Source organism: Ischnura elegans, chromosome 1 (assembly GCF_921293095.1).
Source record: "Ischnura elegans chromosome 1, ioIscEleg1.1, whole genome shotgun sequence".
NCBI lineage: Eukaryota > Metazoa > Arthropoda > Insecta > Odonata > Coenagrionidae > Ischnura > Ischnura elegans.
The window spans coordinates 76,878,501-76,892,592 of record NC_060246.1 but is presented as its reverse complement, the minus strand read 5'-3'; the positions used below and the strand labels follow the sequence as shown (position 1 = coordinate 76,892,592).

At 36.6% G+C, this 14,092-nt stretch overlaps 2 long non-coding RNA genes across 2 annotated transcripts; both read right to left on the bottom strand.

The window, feature by feature from the left end:
* Positions 1–7,335: 7,335 nt before the first annotated feature.
* LOC124153190 lies at positions 7,336–8,030 on the bottom strand. The gene is made up of 2 exons (XR_006863609.1): positions 7,937–8,030; positions 7,336–7,787 (listed from the first exon to the last, which is right to left on the bottom strand). It is a non-coding gene; the product is annotated as an uncharacterized LOC124153190 (long non-coding RNA).
* A 186-nt stretch (positions 8,031–8,216) lies between these two features.
* LOC124153183 lies at positions 8,217–10,235 on the bottom strand. The gene is made up of 3 exons (XR_006863608.1): positions 10,203–10,235; positions 8,735–8,967; positions 8,217–8,303 (listed from the first exon to the last, which is right to left on the bottom strand). It is a non-coding gene; the product is annotated as an uncharacterized LOC124153183 (long non-coding RNA).
* Positions 10,236–14,092: the final 3,857 nt, after the last annotated feature.

Genomic DNA, 14,092 nt, shown 5'->3' with positions numbered 1-14,092 from the left:
TCTCAAATGGTGTAAGGTGGACGGAACCGCTGACACATATTAATTAAACTTCTTTGCTTCTAAATACAGAAGCATCAAAAATGCAATGCATCTCTGTCTCTTAATATCACACAGTTAATTACAGAGTGCCAACAACTGGGGGGGGTGCCAACAATAGGGCATTCTACCCTATCTCCTTCCTTGAACTATTGAATAAATTTTCAGTTTTGAAAGATTTAAATTTGGCTTCGAATAAGCCGCGAGACTTCTAAAATTACATTCATTTTCAAAACACAATGACATGATTTATTTTAGTTATTTGGGGTTGAAAATGTCATAACAGATTGGATACTTTCGATAGGATTACCCGTTTCGCCTACTTGAAAATTTATCAATGCGCCCATTTCTCTGACTTTATTCTCTTATTACCGTATCATTTCATATAGGTAATCACGTGCTAATGTTTCAAACGTGAATATTTGAATATTCAAATGATTTTATCTTACAATTAGAAAATCTGCTTTATGCGACATGATTTGAAGCAATCCAAACATAAGCCCACTGCATTTTTTTCACACATTTTTTGTCTCTTCATTTCCCATATTAGGCACAAACTGCACACCTCCTTTGGGACTTTGATTTCTTCCCAGCTGCAGGAATTTTCCTTAAGAAATGCATTTCTGTAAGTTTTGGTACTAAATTGTGTAAGAATGACGGCACTATCCAAACAGTCCTTATGAAGTTGGATATTTAAAAAATATTACCTCGACCAATTGCACGCGAAATGATAAGTGCCAATTTTTTATACGTGTTTTTCCTGTGAATAACGTATGAATTTAGGACTGCGGCATTCAATAGTTTCCTAAATAACTTCATACACCACTTTTAATGGCCTTTTCTTTCCATTAGGTACGAATGCAATAACAGGTCCTTGAAAATCACCCCACCAATGAATTTATTTTAAGCTAACGCACAAACAGACTTCCGAGTCTCTTTTTTGCCTTTCAATACTATTCCCATTTCAAAGGATCCCAATTATAAATAACAATACCACCCACAGGAAGTACACCCGATGAGAATTTCAACACACTGCCTGAAAGAAAACCACACAGCATGAATGAATCTAGTGGACTGAAGCACGTGTGGTTTAGAAGCTCCATCAAGAGACGAGAAAATATCTCGAAGGGGTCCTGGAATATGCTGACTGTTTAGAAGGAATCTTATCTTTGTTAATTACTGTCCAGAAAAAAAATAATTGCAGAGCGAAGCACATGGCCCCTTCGCTTAGGACGTTTAGCACTAACGATGCGGGCCAAACACACTTGGGGCTCGAGGAGACGACACACAAGGAGAAGACCGAGAGAAGGGAGTGAGCTTAGAAGATACCGTATCTCAATCTAAATTAGCTGACCCTTCTTGACGCCTCGCAAGCAGAATAGGCGGCAGTTTTCAAGATGGTACAGTTGAAGGAAGGCGTTGAGTTTTTGGATCGAATTCGTCAACGCGCTGGTTTAAAACGAAATTTCATCCAAACATTTAAAAAAATCCTGAAGGCATAAAGTCGCTATGCATATTTTATTGAAAAGGACAAACATTTCTTCAAAAGATAGAGTAATTACTTTTAATTAAAAATAAAATATCTGGCGGAGAAAAAATATTATATACAGTGGGTCAGGAAGCGTACTGGGTCCCATGACGGTGGCATACGAAATTTAAAGGGTACTACTGGGTACGCATGGCGGCGTTGAGGGGTTAAGCATTTTACGCGAGGAAATAAAAGTCAAAATACTACGGAGACTTAGCATTCTGGCGAGACTCGATATGAGCAGCAGAGCTTCTCGGATGTTGATGCGGTATTTTACTCCGAAAACATATTTCAAGTTAAAATTTATGAGTTGTGCTATAAATTCTATTGTTACAGTCACATACAAAAGGATATTTTCTCAGGATATTTGGTTTCTCCCCGATTGCAATTCGAATTCATGTTTTTATCTCCTTAGAGCTTCCAAAGATGGACTGAAAATAATTTAAGAAAATCCGGTGGATAAACGCGTGTATTATGCAAAGCGCCTCAGATTGTCCGCTAGCACTTGACAGCAGGAGAGGGAGCGACCTACCTGTTGAAAATAAGGAGTTGGATGAAGCCGAGTATCAAATGGGCGTACCGTTGAAATGGTGTTTGGTAGATAAGAATGTATAGGTACATCAGACAGAAATCCATCGTTGCAGTGTAAATGCCTAGACGGCATGAAATCTTTTTTCGCGAGGTGGTGTGTCCCCTTAGAATATTTAAAAGAGATGTTAGTTGAATGAACTGTATGCCCAATTGTTTCCATAAAATTAAAATATTCTATTAATCAGCTTAATTCCTGTTCGAATCCTTTAAAGGAAATTAAAATTACTCCCCAAAATCTAGTGTTTCCTGCTGCATAGGCAACTGACAAGGGGAGACCACGAAACTTGCACCGCCTTTTTCAATGCCGTATTTTTTATGGCCATCGGAATGGTGAACACATCCCTGAACTAGTAGTGGTTCCGTTGAATGGGCCTTAGTTAGGCTGTAATTAAGTAATTTTCATGCGGTACTTTTCACAAGCCGGGTATAGTTTCATGATATGCCATTACCCAGCAGGCGGGTCAGAAGGGGTATGGTTAGTGTCTTCGACTACCACCCGGGGGACCAGGATTCGATGCTTCGTGATGACTGTGAATTTTGTTGTCTTTATTGTGATCATACGGCGTCAACTTTTTCATTAATTTTAATTGCAATAAATGTAAATAGTGGCTGTAGTGTAATTTGTAATATCAATAATGAATATCTTTGAAAATATTAAAATATTTAGAATATATCCATGTTAAGTAGAAGCCAATTACACATGATCATTTGGAGTATTCGCTTGTTAAATTAGCGTACCTTCTATCGCATACGCGTTGTATTGTTAAATAGCTTTTTTGAAACCATTGTAAAAAAATACCCTATTTTTTTTAAATTTACTTTTTAAATTTCAAAGCAATATCCCACAGCCCTACCCTCGGACTGCGCCCTTTCTTAAGTTGAAGACAGCGCCCTTTAAGAGGTCCCAGTCCGGCCCTGGCTTCGAGGTGGAAATAAGTTCACCATAAGAACTACCGGACTGCCAAAAGAATACACATTTCACATGAGTACGCTTTCGCCAATATTATACGCAAGTCTCACTTTGTTATGAACTATAAAACATTTCAGATGCACATCAGCTACCTTTCCATTTCTCGGCATCGACTTTCCGCGCCGACGAAGTCTACAGTTTCACTAAAATACCCTGTTATGATGGAATCAGTAACAGGAAGCTTGCTAGGATCAGTGTAAGAATAACCATATTCCTTCATCTTTACGCAATCTATCGCTTTCAATGGAGGAGAAATAGATCAAATAATAGCCCTGAAGTCACAATGGACAACTCCGATACGTCTGCACTTCAATAAATGAATCATAACCACGCCGTCGCTTGTATTCAAGTATGCAACCTCTACTACGGCCGTGCCGCCGTGCCTCCTCGTACTGAACTATGACGTCACTTTTCTACCAGCCAATCATCGGGCGTTTTCGATTCTCACTTGCATTTGAAAATTCTCGTGAACTTTGATGCATTAAATATCGCAAACCACGTCATAAATTAATAAAAAAACTTTCACCGAGGTATGCAAACATATAGTTTTATATAATTTTGGGGCTATTGATTATATCTGAAATATATGCAAGTTCCCTATTATGTAGCAGACAAAGTCCTCTTCAAAACAATTTTACTTGAAAATTCCAGTACATTGAGCACCAAATTATGCCGGTGTTCTTCTATCAACGACCGTTAAATCCTTGAATATAAAGGCTTTTTTACTTGGGCTAGAAAAAATCCGATGGTAAATACAGCAAAATCTCGGAATACAAGCCACATCGCACCAACGGGAGTAAGAAATTGTGTTCGCAGAGTGATTAAACATCGTAAATATCTCACAAAGCAGTGATCAACTCTTTTTAACTTCTTCGCGGGCTGCCGAATAACAGATGGCGTTTTCGGAGCCTCATTTGTTTAATGCAAACAAAGGAGATATATGATTGGTCGAGGCGCCTAGCCTCGCGTGCGGGTGCCACTTTCGTACCGACAAAAGCACTACGTCACGAATTTGTCGGTTGCACCGACAATCTGTCGGTAGCGGCGTTTTGTGAATCACATTTCTATCGGTGCTACCGACGATCGTCGGTAGCTACCGACACCGATGATCGTCGGTATCCGTGTACAGAATTCCGCCCCTGGTCATGGGCCTTCTCTAATGTGACGTTGGTGTTTTCCAGTAATCTTTCTCGAATACGAGAGCTCTTGAGGCCTCGTATGAAAGAATCCCTTATGTACTCATCTTTATATTTATCAGCTGTTACTGCTTGAAATTCACAATCTTTGCTCATTTGTTTTAATACCTGGAGATATTCATCGACTGATTCACCCGTCTGCTGAGTTCTAGATGCTAGGCAGTGTCTTGCAAATATTTCATTTCGTTTTGTGATATATAATGAATCTAGTATTTTGATGGCATCTGAGTAGTTTTCTGAGTCACTAATATACCGAAAGACGTTAGCAGATACATAATTGCAGAGTAATTGCAGTTTACCATCTTCTGAAACCTTGTTCACTTGGCCCAGGAAATTAGCAAATGTTCTTTTCCAGTGTTTCCACTTCGATTCAGCACCCACATGTGAAGGGTCAGTATCAAATCTTTCTGGCTTTAAAAGCTGTTCCATCTTACTAAAGAATTCTTGCTGAATAAATTGTAGTAAAATATCAGTTTCAGTAAAAACCTAATCAAGGTTTTATTCAGCAAGAATAACACAGTTTAAGTAAACAACTTAAGTGTTGCCACGACAAATACAATTATTAAAAGTAAGATCAACAACATAGTATGTTTATACCACACCAAGATACCCCAACTTCAATTTTTCCTTTGACCTTAATTTGGTCACCAGTGACTGATTTCAAGGATAGGGTACACTTTTGGAGTTTTGCACCGTTGAGATACCGGTGATATGTCTCCTCAGATACTAAAGACACACTAGCACCACTATCTACCTCAAAAGCTAATAAAACTCCATTCACATACATATTTACAAAAAGTGGTGAAGTACCAGATACCGATTTAACAGCCGGCAAGTAAATGCATTGCGACTCTAACCTTGGTTTGACGGGATGGGTATTTTGCGAGTGGGAAATGTCATCTGACGGACCGATCTCCCAATCGTCTGAGTACACCTCACGCACTTCCCTGCTTCGACACATTCTGGAAGCGTGCCCCCTTCCATGGCACCTAAAGCACTCCCAATCCCGGGCGGGGCAGGAATCCTCTCTGTGGAATCTTCCGCACCGTTGACACACAGCATTCCTCTGATGCCAATTGGTCCGTCGTCCGTTCTCTTGACGTTGTCCCGGTTGTGCTGGAATGTCCTCTCTCCTGCGGCTCGAACCAGCATCTGGTTGGCGGTGGAAGTTCTGCTTAGCGTTTGGGGCTCTCCTATAAACTGCCCCAACTTCCAGATTCGAGAACTTGGTAACCCCGTCAATAATCGAATTCTTCTGTGCCAACTCCAAATCGGTGGCGATGATGCACGCCTGCTCAAACGTTAATTTAATTTCCAGAAGTAGTCTCTGTCTGATCACCGCTGATTCTATACCACAAACAAACCTATCCCTCAAAGCATCGTTCAAAAAATCTCCGAACTCACAAAACTCTGCAAGTTTCTTTAGGGCAATGATAAACTCTTTCACGTTTTCACCCGTCTGTTGTGAACGGGTATGAAAGTTGTACCGTTCCGCAATAGTCAGTCGTTTTGGGGCATAATGCGTCGTAAGAACACCAACCAATTCCGCAAATGTCTGTTCCGTAGGCTTTTTTGGGAACAACATGTTTTTCAACAGCGTATATGTTGATGCCCCACAAAACGTAATAAACATCGGGACCTTCACTTCCTCTTGCGTTATCCCGTTTAGCAGAAAATACTGCTCAAAACGTTCAGCGTATGATACAAAATCTTCCTCGTCCGGGCTAAAAGGGTCCATGCGCCCGATTAGGGCAGTTTTTACCAGAGGGTTCGCCATCTTATCCGATACACAGTAATTACTCCGCAACACACGCACTGGGTGTTTAATGACTCATCGCTCGTCGCCACTTGTTACGTTTCCACCCACGGTGGGAGCATTAAAATAAACACTCAGATGTCTCGGGATTTAACTATTTATTCTACAGCACACTATCACATACAACCGGCCCATGTGCCCCAGTGAAAATTTTGTATACAATTGTATACAATTTCATACAGGAATTCCTGTATAAACCTGTACACAATTGTATACAAAATGTGTACATTGTATACAAATTTGGCTTCATACAATTGTATACAGTGTATACAATTTACACATTTTCATACACTGTATACAATTGTATGAAATGTATACAATTGTATGAAATGTATACAATTGTATGAAATGTATACAATTGTATGAAATGTATACAACTGTATGAAATGTATACAATTGTATGAAATGTATACAATTGTATACAGTGTATGAAAATGTGTAAATTGTATACACTGTATACAATTGTATGAAGCCAAATTTGTATACAATGTACACATTTTGTATACAATTGTGTACAGTTTTATACAGGAAATCCTGTATAAAATTGTATACATTTGTATTTAGAACTTTAGCTTCCTGTGATGAACAATGTTAGCTGATGGACTCTTCAGTGAGCTGGCAATTAGATTACTCTTTTGAGTTCTTAATTTGTGTTCCCATTGATAATTGGTGATACCTTTATCTTCTTGTTGGTGGACAATATTAGTTCATCGACTCTTCAGTGAGCTGGCAATTGAAATATTGTTCTGAGTTCTTTATGTGTGTTAACATTGATCCCAGATAGCATGCTAAACTTGCTGCAAGCTTGTCACGACATAGTTGTAAGTTTGCAGAAAGCTTGTCATGACAAGCCTGCAAGCTTGAATCAAACCGCCTTGTTATGCTTTTTCAAACATGCAGCACACTTGTCGCATCAAACTTGCAGCAAACTTGTCGCATCAAACTTGTCACATCACACCTGCTGAAAATGTGTAGTGTCACATTGCTACATACTAGGAAAACTAGTTCCACACCTACCATTTCTGTAGTGACACTTGCTGAGGAAAAACTGACTTAAAATTTCTGCTTTTAAAATGCTCTCCTAAATAATGATTAATTTAGAACAACAAAATTTAAAATTTTCCACTCTATCAATTGTTAGTCATTTCACATGCACAGAATTTGGGAGCTAAATTTATTTAATAAAATGGGCAACAAATAAATGCTGAAGAATTTATTTTTCTCATTAATTATGTACATGCTGAGGCAGCGGTGGACATACCGAAAGTAGATATCTAGTCATCGATAGTTAATCATTATTAATGAAGTGAGTGAAATACTTACAAACTGAATAGGAAACATCAAAGACAGAAACACTTTAAAAAATTTATGACCCCCTAGGCCACACATGGTAATAACTAAAATACAGAAATCTTCAAAAGGTAAAAACATATTGCTCGAATTTCATCAAAACATTCACAAGTATGCTGATTGGCTGTGAGAATGTAAAATTAAAACTTCATTCTTTTGAATTCTTGTTTAGTTATGGGAGTACAAGGTTGCGCATGGAACTTACATGGTTACATACTTATAGATCGTTACTGATGAACTTATTAAGCAAAATTATTGTCTTCATCAGCCTGATCCTCAGTCTGTTTATCCTGCCAATCCCTGAAGAGAAAATAGTAATTACTCCATGTGAAATGATATATCATGGAACATTATAGTGTATACCTATTGTAAGAGGGAATGGAAAATATGAAGAAAATGTCTGGGATGATCGAATTAGTGTGGCAGAGAAATGAGAAGCAACTACTTACTATCTTATTTTCCCGACTTTAGCCTGGTTGAGCCAATTACTCAGACACCCTTTCAGCTCCACATCTGATGCATCACGGTCGACCCTTCTGCATACACCTATAAAATTATAAAAAACATTGTTAATATCACTTAATGTAATAAGTTAAAAGTTCATTTCAATGATCAATTATTATAATAATCTTAGAATATCTTGTTGGATGCACTCACAAAAAATAACAGGACACACTGGAGTGCTATAAAATGATTTCTTAACCGAATTCTTCTGAAGTTTGCCTGTAAGGGCTTACAGCTCTGCTACATTGTCATTCTAAGACGACGCAACATATTTTGTAGAAGTGCTCATTCAACTGCTACCAAACATTGCATCTAGAGATAAAAAAGACCAAATCAATGAAGAGTTAACAGCTAATACAAGAATAATAAAAATCATGTTTTCAGCCAGAAGAAAAATTCACCAATGAAATTAACACAGTTGTCATGGTTAGTATGCACATGTAGTATGTGTGCACAAGTGCATATGAAATAACAAAAATCCAATCATACCATAATTTTTTAATATTTCATTGGACATTAATCCATACCCACTTCAAAATTATGTTGTACTTGAGTATTTTTATAGCAGTTGGAATTCCAAGCACCTACGAATGTCTGGCGAGCTCAAGATATACTTCTGAAACTTTCTTACAAATGAAACTCTTATGAAACTTTCTTACAAAAACTTAATTGTTCTTTCATTTAAAAAATCATACATTATTTGAATCAGGATGGCAGCACACAAATTATCATTATTCACTTACCACCTTTGGCTCAAATGAGGGATCTTCACTTATCCTACGGCAGAGTTTGATGAAATCCTCATCTGATGTCAATGGCAATTGGCTGAATTTCATCTCCTCCACAGCAGCACCCTTTTGCTTTGGGTCACAAGCCAATAAAGCACCTACTTTCCTCTCCAAGTGAGAAAACCCAGGTGCCATTCCTCCCATCCACATGAGGCACTGGCTATTATGTTGTTTTAATTTACTGCAGCCTGTAAATATAAAATTGTTATAAATACACTAATACCAATTGATTTGCTTACATTATACTTCCTTAGCAGACTTGGTACTTAATCATCATAAATCCTGCCTACATGCTTATCAAACAGGTGATAACCATAGATATTAATATACCACTAATTTTTCTATCAACAAACACGAGTAATTGATTACATAACAAAAATTTTAAGGATTGCAATCTTATTGTACAGAAACAACTTAGAAACGTGTTACTTATGCCCTTGAGTGCAATATGTAATAATAATAATATCTTTATTGTTCCATGGGTCAAACATGTGACATAGAACATTGTCAGGGAGACATAGAACAGACATAGAACATGTGACATAGAACATCAAAACATACATGTTGTCATACACTATCAGACAAGAATTCATTTACATTATAATAACCCTTAGGCTGTAAAAATTTTTTAAATTCTGTCTTAAAAACATTAATATTTGAAATATGTTTTATACTCGTAGGCAATTTGTTAAAAATAAGCGAGGCAGAGTGATGTGGACCTCTTTTGGCACATAATTGTTGTAAAATATGTATATTTTCACTCCCACGGGTCAGATAGGCATGAACCGAGGAGTTTGGTAAAAATAAGGTAGGGTTCTTTTTTACAAATAATGCACAGTAAAAAATGTACATACTTGGTAGTGTCATTATATTATATTTTAGAAATAATGGCTTTCCAGGAGACCTGATGGACACATTTGCCATAACTTTCAAGGCTCTTTTTTGCATAGAGAATGCTCTAGCAGCAGCACTTGTGTTTCCCCATAAAACTACACAATAAGCCAAGTGGATTGTCTGTTAAAATGTACTAAAGCACAAATCAATGCCTAAATTATAACGATCGGAGAGAGTTCAACTGATGGCTATGTTTAGAACAGCTTATTAATTGCTATTATTCCTCGACATATTCCAAATAGTTACTCATTTTCAAGATAAATCATTCATAAATGAGTTAATTGAGGTTGAGACTAATGTCATAAAGAACTGTTAACAAAGTGGATTCTACTGCGAGAACCCTGATATTTCAACTTTAACCGTCTGAATGGATTCTTTTCACTATGCCAGCGAAAGTAAAGACCATGCTAAATTGTAATTACCCTGAGAATAAAATAATGAGTAATCTTAAATAATTAATGGATAGTAATTGGCGGTTCATTAATCATACATAAGTATCGAATGGAAAAAAAATGTTCCATTTACTTACATTAACATGCAGCACAGCAGAGATGGGTTGATGCTGACAATGGCAACTTCTTAAATCTCTTCGTGACGCTAAAAGCCACTGTTTCCGGGAATTCAAAAACTTATTCAGGCGTTGATTCAATTGTGCATGAAACAGTATTCTTTCAATCCCTTTTTGTCAGTATTCACTACGAAGCACGGATTATTTTCTTCTTCCATAGCATACTTCAACGTATATTTGCTACTAATCAATATTTTTCATCACAGCTAAATTCGCCATCACAAAATAACGGTAACAAAAGATGGGCAAAGAAATCGATTGTACGTAATAATCGATTATTTGCTTTCGATTATTGCAATTATTGAATCGATTATGGACATCCGATTATTTTGCATAATCGATTATTTGAATATAATCGGCGGGAATAAGAAGCGTGCTCACTTGCGAGATTTTATGCGAGAAATTATTTTTTTACATTTTCACCCCTTCTATAGTTTCAGAACAACAAATGAATGCTATTTTGAAGTTTACTATTGTTTATAACAATTAACTAAGTTTAAACAAAGTTAGCAACAATGCTAATAACATTTACCAGCATTAACGATTTCTACATACCTTACGGGTTACAAAACAGCAAATTAATAACTTATTAATCTACATTGTTCATAAGAAAATGTAAAGTTTAAATAAAGCTAGCAACTTTTAAAAATGTAACAATTTCCGCATGTTGTATGGTTGAGAAGAGTTGGCTGAGCCTTTTTGTTGATTATAACAATTACTTAAATGTAAAAAAATTTAGCAACTTTTACAAAAATTAAGAATTCCCACATTTTATACGGTTGAGAAACGTGGAATGAGTGATACTCTTATTCTATTATGTTTATAACGATTACTAATGTTTAAACCAAGTTAGCAACAATTTTAGAAACATTTTCAAAATATTACAATTTCTTTAATTTAATTCGGTTAACCAACAATAAAGGAATGGTTTATTGGAACTCTTTGGTGTTTATAATAATTTCTGAAGTTTAAAAATAATTAGCAACAATTTTAACACCATTTTTTAAAGTAAAAATGCGTTACGGTGTAAAGAATAGAAAATGAGCATAGTTGTGGTGCTTTAACTCCCAAACCCAGATATTTACACATTGATGTACGCATACCTTTACATTGTATAAAATGTACAAATTTTATACAGCCTACACAACTGTATAAATTTTCATAAAATGTATAAAATTTATACAAAGTAAACATTTTATACAGCTTTATACAAATTCATACAAAATTTGCACATTGTACACATTCTGTATAAAATTGTATACATAGTATACAATTTACACATTTTATGCATTCTATACAGCTGTATACAATTGTATACTAAATGTGCACATTGTACACATTCTGTATAAAATTGTATACATTGTGTACAATTTACACATTTTATACATTCTATACAGCTGTATACAATTGTATACAAAATGTGTACATTGTATACATCCTGTATAGAAATTGTATACAAAATTTTCACTGGGGTGGCCACACTACGCTTCCCCATCACTCCCACCAGGGGATGCCACATCACTCAAAAGACAATAGACTGTCGAAATACCAATACACCACAGTTGACTCAAGAGTTCAACTTGTCAATATGTGATGGAGGGGTTATTATGAATTGACCAATGACAGAAAATGTGTTTGAGTTGTAGATAGAGAGGGGATAGAGATTTGTTCGTGGACTGGAAATTTGGTGGAAATAATGCATATCCATTGCATCAGTATATATGTAGTCCATCCAATGCATATTCAGTAGTTACATTGTGCTGTTCAGGATCCTTCTCAGCTTCAGAAATTCACCAGTGCTATTGGAGATAAAGGTCAAATAACAGGCAGAGCATAAAGAGTAAATATTTGGTGCATTTTCTTGCTTACCTGAAATCAGGTAATGAAAAAAATTAATTTTAGCACGAAAGATGTATTATTTATTTTTTTCATTTCAGTTGTCTATTCAAAAGTAGGTCCTAATATTTACTAAAAATTAATACTATTGCTGCCAAAAATAGCTTCTCGTATTGAGTAAGTATTTTAGGTCTTTTGAACGGTAAAATTTTATCAGTTGCTTTTTTTATAGCTCTCCTGAATATGAAAACCAAGTAGCAGTTGCAGATGTGGATGGCATTGGTGGTAATGTTGCTCATTGATATTTAGCATTGATAACCCACAACTAGCATCCCTTACACCGTTTTGGAAGAGGTGAAAGAAGCTCTGTGGTGATATCAGCCCAATCTTGCGGGAAATTTCATAGGCACCACAGCCTTTTACACCCTGATGGAGAGAACATGCAGTGCATGGAATACTCTTCCACACATAACCCAACTAAGAGTAGGGATCCCACTGAAAAAATGTCCCCACGTATGGAATTTGAATCCAGACTTTTGGATGCAAACATACTAGCCACCATGCCAACCAATACTCCACATGTTTGTCTTATATATTGTACATATCGTACTGAACAGCCCTTCACTTACAACTTTACAACTCTTCCGTAAATATCCTTTTCATTTTTTTGTCCATATAGGTAATATGTAAGATCCCCCTCCAACAGCGGTGGCTCATAAGGTGAAATAATTTATACTATGTTTTTGTCGTGCAATATTCATCAATTTATTCAGAAAATAATAGCAAAATGCTCCTGTGGACTAATTAAACATCCATTAAACGGTGACTTCCAAATCACCTCAATAAATGTAGTCCCCAGCTCTGCCACTTAACTTGTTAGTTAGGCAAGAGAAGGGAAATTAGGAGGAATGAGGATGTTATGCTAGGCCGAGAAGTGCTGTGTGTTGCCTTAGCTACTACCTCCTTGATGACCAGCTTTTAATAACACTTCCCTTGCACTGTGAACTTCTGTGCAATTTCTCCTCTTGCGGTAATTAATTGTCAGTTTATTCAATATGTAGTCCATTTACTCCAGTATGTGTGATAAGGAGGATACCTAAATTTATAATGGTAATCTATCTGTCGGGTTGTGTTATATTTATGACATGGCTATAGAATTACCTTTAAAAGGTAGCAGAGAATATACAGTGATACATCCTCAGATCATCATTCTATGCGTAGCATTGACTTCCATATTCCTGATTTGTAAACTACCTTGCCATCTTCACAATATGCTCAGTTTTCTCGAGGTGTTTTTATTCCCAGAATTGACCTTTTTAGGCCTTGAATTGACCTTTAATGCTACCTGGGAAAATAGAATTCAGTGTCTCAATATTTCAGCTCTTCTAGACTGGTTAAGCATTGAAAACCTGAAGCCATGAAAAGCCAGAGGGCCCTATCAACAGAAAGAAGAAGGAGGTGTTACGGCAAGCAATTTGCTGATTGCTCCTTAAAATTCCATGAAAAGTGCAACATAAAATAAATGCAGTACCAGTAACAACAATCCATACATCAGTCGATCTGATGCTGATCAGCACTCTGATTATTCCTGGGCTTATACCCAATCTTATATTTCTGGTGCATGTGGCAAGGTCACAAAAATTTTTTTTAGGGAATTTACAGGAGGAATGCATTTTGGGAGGTTCATTCTTGGAGGGTACACCTAAGACTGTAACTCCTGAGAATTTCCGAGGGTTTGACCACTCCTACCCCACTCTTACACTTCACTGCACCTGACCCCTCCCATCCCCAGCTCACTACTGCATTTGCACATTCAGGCCTTATTTTTACATTCAAGAAAAGCCCTTATATATATTGCTTACAAATTCGTATTTCCACTTCCATTGAAATTTCAGCTAATAATAATAATAAAATTCCAGAGAATTTCAATGAAAAATTCTCTTCCGTTGCTCATGCGAAAACCTGATCAAGGCCATTTTATTGCCTCACATTTTTTGTCAGGGATGCTATCACAT